Source organism: Diabrotica virgifera, chromosome 5 (assembly GCF_917563875.1).
Source record: "Diabrotica virgifera virgifera chromosome 5, PGI_DIABVI_V3a".
NCBI classification, from domain to species: domain Eukaryota; kingdom Metazoa; phylum Arthropoda; class Insecta; order Coleoptera; family Chrysomelidae; genus Diabrotica; species Diabrotica virgifera.
In genome coordinates, this window is record NC_065447.1 from 113,925,245 (window position 1) to 113,931,555 (window position 6,311).

Genomic DNA, 6,311 nt, shown 5'->3' on the forward strand with positions numbered 1-6,311 from the left:
TTTTCAACAAAAAAAACACGTATTCAGAAAATTTTTCGCAAATAGCTCAAAAAATAAGTATTTATCGAAATAAATATTATCGAAGAAATCATCGAAAAATATTCTTAACAAAAATGTAGCTTTTAAAAAACAAAATATTTATTTATATTTTATATTAAGGGCATTAAATCGATCTTTGTACCATAAGGGAGACAAGCTTATAAACTCGAGAGCCTCCGGCCCGAGTGTTTATATGTCTCCCGAGGGTATAAACATCTAAAAATGCACGTGGTGCATACAAAAATTTATGTCATACCGGTTCATTGCAGCAATTAAAGTTTTAATTTTACTTTATATTAATTAGAAGTAATATTGTATCGCAGCAGATATTTAGCACCGTTGCGTTGCTAGGAAAGTGATGTTGGTTAGCAATTTGTTATTAACGTAAACAAAGCTTTCCTATGTGACATTGTCAAAAAAGTCAGAATGCAAGAGAAATTCGATATTTCTGAAGAAGGAGCCAAAAAAGCGACTGAGAATATGTTACCAAAAAAATCCAAAGAAACGTACGAAAAGTAATACGCTAAATTTGAACAATGGATGGCAGAAAATAATACTGAATTCTACTAAATGAAGCTTCTAGCACCAAAACTAAGCGAGTTACGCTCAAAATAAAATTGGCTCTTTTTTGTGCTAAAAAGAAACGTGAAAATCTTCCCCTAAGTTGGATCGGTTCGAAGTTTTTATTTTTTAAAAAAATTGGTTTTATAGTAAAAAAGTTTTTACTTTTTCTAAATATACACTCAATAAGCGAGGGCTTTTTAATAAGGACATTTTTCTAAAATAACTTAAAAAGTATTAGCAAGGGCGGATCCAGAGAGCCCCTCTCGCTATTCCGCTTGCTACGAGAAAAATATTTTTAGCATTGTGCTGAACGGTAGTAAAGGTTGTGCTGAACGAGGTAAAGTGTGAGGTAACCTAATATATGCATATGCATGTATCATAAAAAAAGTTCATGCCCCCCGAAAATCGGTCTTGGATCCGCCCTTGAGTATTAGTGATATGAAAAATCTCAAAGAGGAAAGAAATATAGGTTTTGCTTTTAGAAATATTTTGGTTTTATTTTGTTATTCTCTAAGACAAAAATTGGTTAAGATATGGCTGTTCAAAATTTGCATACACTTGTAATTAGTGACTCGTTAGAGTCTTTTCGAATACACCCATTCAAAAATAAGCACTTTCAACTAGTGAAACTTACAAGTCATGTAAAAAAAAGTTAAGTAATTTGTAAAGCGGTAATGATTAGTTTCATTTGGGGTGCTAAATAGGGGGAGATTTCTCAATTTTTTTTAACAAAAAAAGGCTTTAACTGTATTTTGACCGTTACTCGCTTAGTTTTGATGATAGAAATTTTTATAAAAAGTAAAAATTTTAATAAACTTTTTGAAACACATTTTAATGAGTTTACCCGAAAAGTGCTTTATTTTTTGGTTAATTCGCGTTGAAATATTTGATTTGGAATTTGACGAGAAAAACAATTTTTCATGAGCTACAAATTTGCATTTACTGGGTCGATAGACTTCATTTTTTATCAGCTACATTTTGGCTGCTTACTTAAGAATTCTTACTTTTTGAGTTATTTGCGAAAAACCGCCTGAAAGCGTGTTTTTTTTTGAACAATGTTGATCATTTTCACTCGTAAATAACTTGAAAAGTATGGACTGGACCACTTCGGTGGTGACATTGAAAATTACACGGTATCGCCGTATTTCACGTTCATTTACTGGGCTATAACACATTTTTGCTATACATGTCGCATTTAGTAATTTTTTAAAGGGGGCCCCATTTCCAATTCGGTGGGGTGGCCCCGGCCCCGACGGATTTTGTTACGCCACTGGGTCCAAATTATATGCTTCTACCATTAAAGGTACAATTTCTTATAATATTTGCACGAATCTGCCGCATATAGGTACATGTGAAGATAGGTTATGCATTTATTAAATGGTAATTAACATAAATAAAAATATTTCCTAAAAAATATTTTTACGCTCTTTTAATGCCGGTATTAACTTTAGAGACCGACCGATTAATCGGCTTCGGCATCGGCTTCGGCCACCTTCGGCCAATATTTAAACCTTCGGCCAAAATTCAACTTCATTGCACAATTATACCTGTTCGTCCCAAGAAAATAGCCGCAACTATTTTCTCCACTCGAACGCACACTGTCCACGCTGCACTCAAAGCCACCTCCTGACCGCCGACGAGGGACGCAGGTTCGCCTGTCGTTGTACAATGGTTTCTAGGGAGACTGGTCGAGAGCAAAGCACGGAAAGTACACGTAAATGTCTATGGAACCAACAACAATCCATCAAACTTTCTTCTCTGTTGACTTCTTAGCCTTCTGGACACCACCGTCCGGCATAACCCAGGATCCAAGAACACCAGGACACGGCGCTTGCCCCAGTGTGTTTTTCGGACTGTTTGCTTTTGCTGCCAACACAATACATTCACCTCAAACCCTGAAGAGGACAAAATCCTAAACGGGGAAGCACATTGAACGCATTTCTTCTAAACATTATCTAGACAAGCAAATCAAACAATGTGGCTGGCATTCGGCTTCGGCCAAAACGAAGCCGAAGGTTTCGCCGAAGGTGGAATAATAAAATGCTCTGAGTATAATGTACTATATATTTTGTAAATAATCTCTAAACAATATGCTTCGGCGAGCCTTTGATAATTTGAATAATATTTACACCCTATTTTATACTCTAATAAACTAAAACGTTTTACAAACTTTCAGGTAGTGGGTAGGATATAAATTTTAACAATAGGCCAAGATGTCTCAAAGATGTTCATTTGAATATTTCTCACGTAGTAAAATTCTGAGAAACTATAATAAATTTTGTTGTATTTGTTAAAACTCAAGATTACTGGTGTTTTGACTACCTAAATATTAATGGCAAAACATCGACCATCGATTATCCCTATAATACTATGAATGCAAATATTTAGTCACCTTCGGCTTCGGCTTCGGCTTCGGCCGAAGGTATCCTACAGGCCGAACTTCGGCTTCGGCCAAAAAAATTACATTAGGTCGGTCTCTAATTAGCTTTTTGAAAAATAGCATATTATACAGGGTGAAAGAATTGAAAAAAAAACAACATATTTTTTCATAAAAAATCCGGAAGAACACAACTTCTGGTAAACCGATTCTTCCGGTTCAAGAGCTCGATCTTATACACCAAAAAAGAACCCATGTACAGTGGAACCCCGATAAGTCGGCCCGCGATAACCCGGAAGTCCGGCTAACCCGGACCGATTTTCATCAGACAAACATTTCAACAATCAAAATGTATGTAATATAATATAACTATGAGAGATAATGTACCTACTGTTTTTTTAAACAATGGTCTTAGTGTCCACTGTTCTTAAATAACATAATATCGTTTCGATTGTGATCGTATTGTGTGTAGTAGTACAATCTTGTATTGTTCGCTTCCGTTTGCTTAGGTTTGTGTTTTCATTTTTATATATTTCATGTTATTTCAATTATAACTCAGTTTATCTGTAAGTTTACCGTATTTTATGAATTTTTACCATATTCTCCGGCTAACCCGAATTTCCACTGTACCAAATTTGTACTATCGAGGTTCCACTGTACCAAATTTGGTTTAAGTCGGACTTTTCGTTTAAAAGTTATCGCGCTATTAGTTACATATGTATCATCGCCATTTTGAATGCCCGCCATTATTGTAAAAAGTAAAATCTGAGATGGCCTCATATCTAATTTTAAACCTTTATATGTGTGGTATGTGTGGTCCAAATTATATGCTTGTATCTTAAATGCACAATTCTTATAATATTTGCACGAATCTGCCGCACTATGAAGTCCAATATCACTCAATGTTTCCTCGCCACTGAAAATGCTGTCTTTTGACAACTGGTCTACTTTTTCATTATTTCCAAGACCAATATGAGCTTTTATCCACGTAAATAATATATTATATTACACTGCATAGTTGTTAGAGTAGATAATAGTATTTTTAATTCTTTGATGTAGGGATTTACGTTAACAGAATTTTCGTCTAGTTGACTAGAGAAACTTTTTAAAACTGATAGTGAGTCGAATAATATGATAAACATAATGTTATGTATCGAAATTTCTTGAAACGAATAAATGTATTCAGCATGTAAAAACAAATTATGGTTCTCAAAGGAACCATTTTGTTACAATCTAAATAATATTTACAATGATAAAACGTCTTTTATAATATTTCTCCTTGTTGATGGTTTTTAAGTTATAAACAATTGTAATAAAGTACCTAAATTCAAGTTCAAACCTTATGATTTGTAGAATCTATCAGGTCCCGATAAGAATTTTTGCCATGTTTTTTTCTAAATAATATTGTTTTAATTGTTAATGAGAACGGTTCCCTGTGTAACCCTTTTTTCCACGAGGAAAAATTTCCTGTAGTTGGCTGTATACCATTTATTAAAAAAAACCATGAAATCCTTTATAAAAGGTATATTTTTTAAAATCCCTATACAGGGCTACATCATAAAACAAACAGAACTAGTTTTCAATCGGTTGACCGATCATATTCAGTGTTTCTTGAATCGAACATGCTAACCACCAAAGTAAAAATATTAGGGTAAAAACCCTTTAAACTTAATCCGTCACAGGAACATATAAAAATTATGTGACTTTACACATGGATGTATAAAATATCCAATGTTTCACGTTCGAGGTACCATAGAGCTAAATTTGACTTGTTCACATCATGAGAAGCTTGCTTCTACACAGCCATGTATAAAATATCCAATGTTTCACGCTCGAGGTACCATAGAGCTTAATTTGTGAATGGAATGATGTGAACAAGTCAAATTTAGCTCTATGGTACCTCGAGCGTGAAACATTGAATATTTTATACATCCATGTGTAAAGTCACATCATTTTTATATGTTCCTATGACGGATTAAGTCTAAAGTTTGTAAAGTAAAGTTTGTTAATAAAATTGAATTTATAAAAATTTATGCAGACATATCAATAGAAATATCAATTTGTTGGATATGATCGTAAATAAAAGTCTTTACTTACTATTGTACTCACTGTACTTTCTTACACTATTTATTAATAGTACACACAAAATGTTTATGTATATTTGATGAAATGAAAGGGTCAATAACGTATTTTGTATGGTTTTAGTGAAATCTATGTTTTTAATTTATTGCCTCTTTCTCTATTTTTTGTGAGATAAAGTTGGGGTTATCACAGAAGTTATTAGAATGCTTTTAAAATATTTTGAATTTAATCGAAAACAACACGGAATGCAATTATTAATGAATGTATTTTTCATAACATGTCGCTTTCATCAAAAACAATAATTTTAATTTCCGACTGGTATATTATTTAACAAATAATGACATGATTTCGAAGTCAGTTAAGTATGATATAATGCCCATAGGCATAAAAAGCCCTAGGGCATTAAATTTAAATAACTAGTTCAATACTGTCAAGTTGACAAATATCAACCTAAGTAAAACTATGGTTACCACAATTACGTTACGACTATTGCTGGTAAATGTACTTACTTGAAAACTAATTAATTCAAAATTCATTCAAATTTTGTGCATATAGACACCACGGGTATTATAAATAATAACGCTTTCGGTCAACCTATATCCGTCGGGCCGAAGACCCTCGGTATATACACCATTGACCTCAAGCGATATTATCCTTATAATACCCTGGGTACCTTAATAAAATAAGTATAATAGATACAGATAAAAAAGTGCGTAATTGCATTCTACATACAACGTATTTTTCATGAGCTACAACTTTGCTTTTACTAGTTCTATAGACTTCACGAATACGCCATTTTTCGTTCTTTTATATGCTACCTATATAAATTATCCAAGAACATTTTTTCGATAAAATATTGATATTTTGATATCTTTGCAATAACCGCCCGAAAACGTGTTTCTTGTTGTTGAAAAATAATTATTTTACTAGCAAATAAAAGTATGGAGTTAATTAAAAAACTCTATAGACAAAAATTCCTTAGAATGAGTAAGTTGATCCACTTACGGACTTATTTTAAACGTGTGATTTTTCACCCCCGATAAGGAGTAACTTTCTCCTCCTAAATAAAAGCAAGCAACGGCACAAGTTCAATTTTGAAGTGAAGGGTGAGTAGAACCTAAATCCAGATTTTTATGCAATTCGGAGTTGACCCTGAAAATTACACGGTATCGCCGTATTTTACATTCATTTACTGAGCTAAATGTAATTTTTTTAAATTAAAAATTGTCCTTCATGTGTAACGTGTCGA

At 33.0% G+C, this 6,311-nt stretch overlaps 1 protein-coding gene across 1 annotated transcript in view; it reads right to left on the reverse strand.

Annotated features, from left to right (window-relative positions):
• Nucleotides 1-5,195, reverse strand: part of LOC126885099 (facilitated trehalose transporter Tret1-like) — a 160,874-nt gene extending 155,679 nt beyond the window's left edge. Inside the window, exon 1 of the mRNA XM_050651527.1 lies at nt 5,078-5,195. The gene's annotated coding sequence lies outside the window, so the exon portion shown is untranslated. The remainder of the gene's footprint in view (nt 1-5,077) is intronic.
• Nucleotides 5,196-6,311: the final 1,116 nt, after the last annotated feature.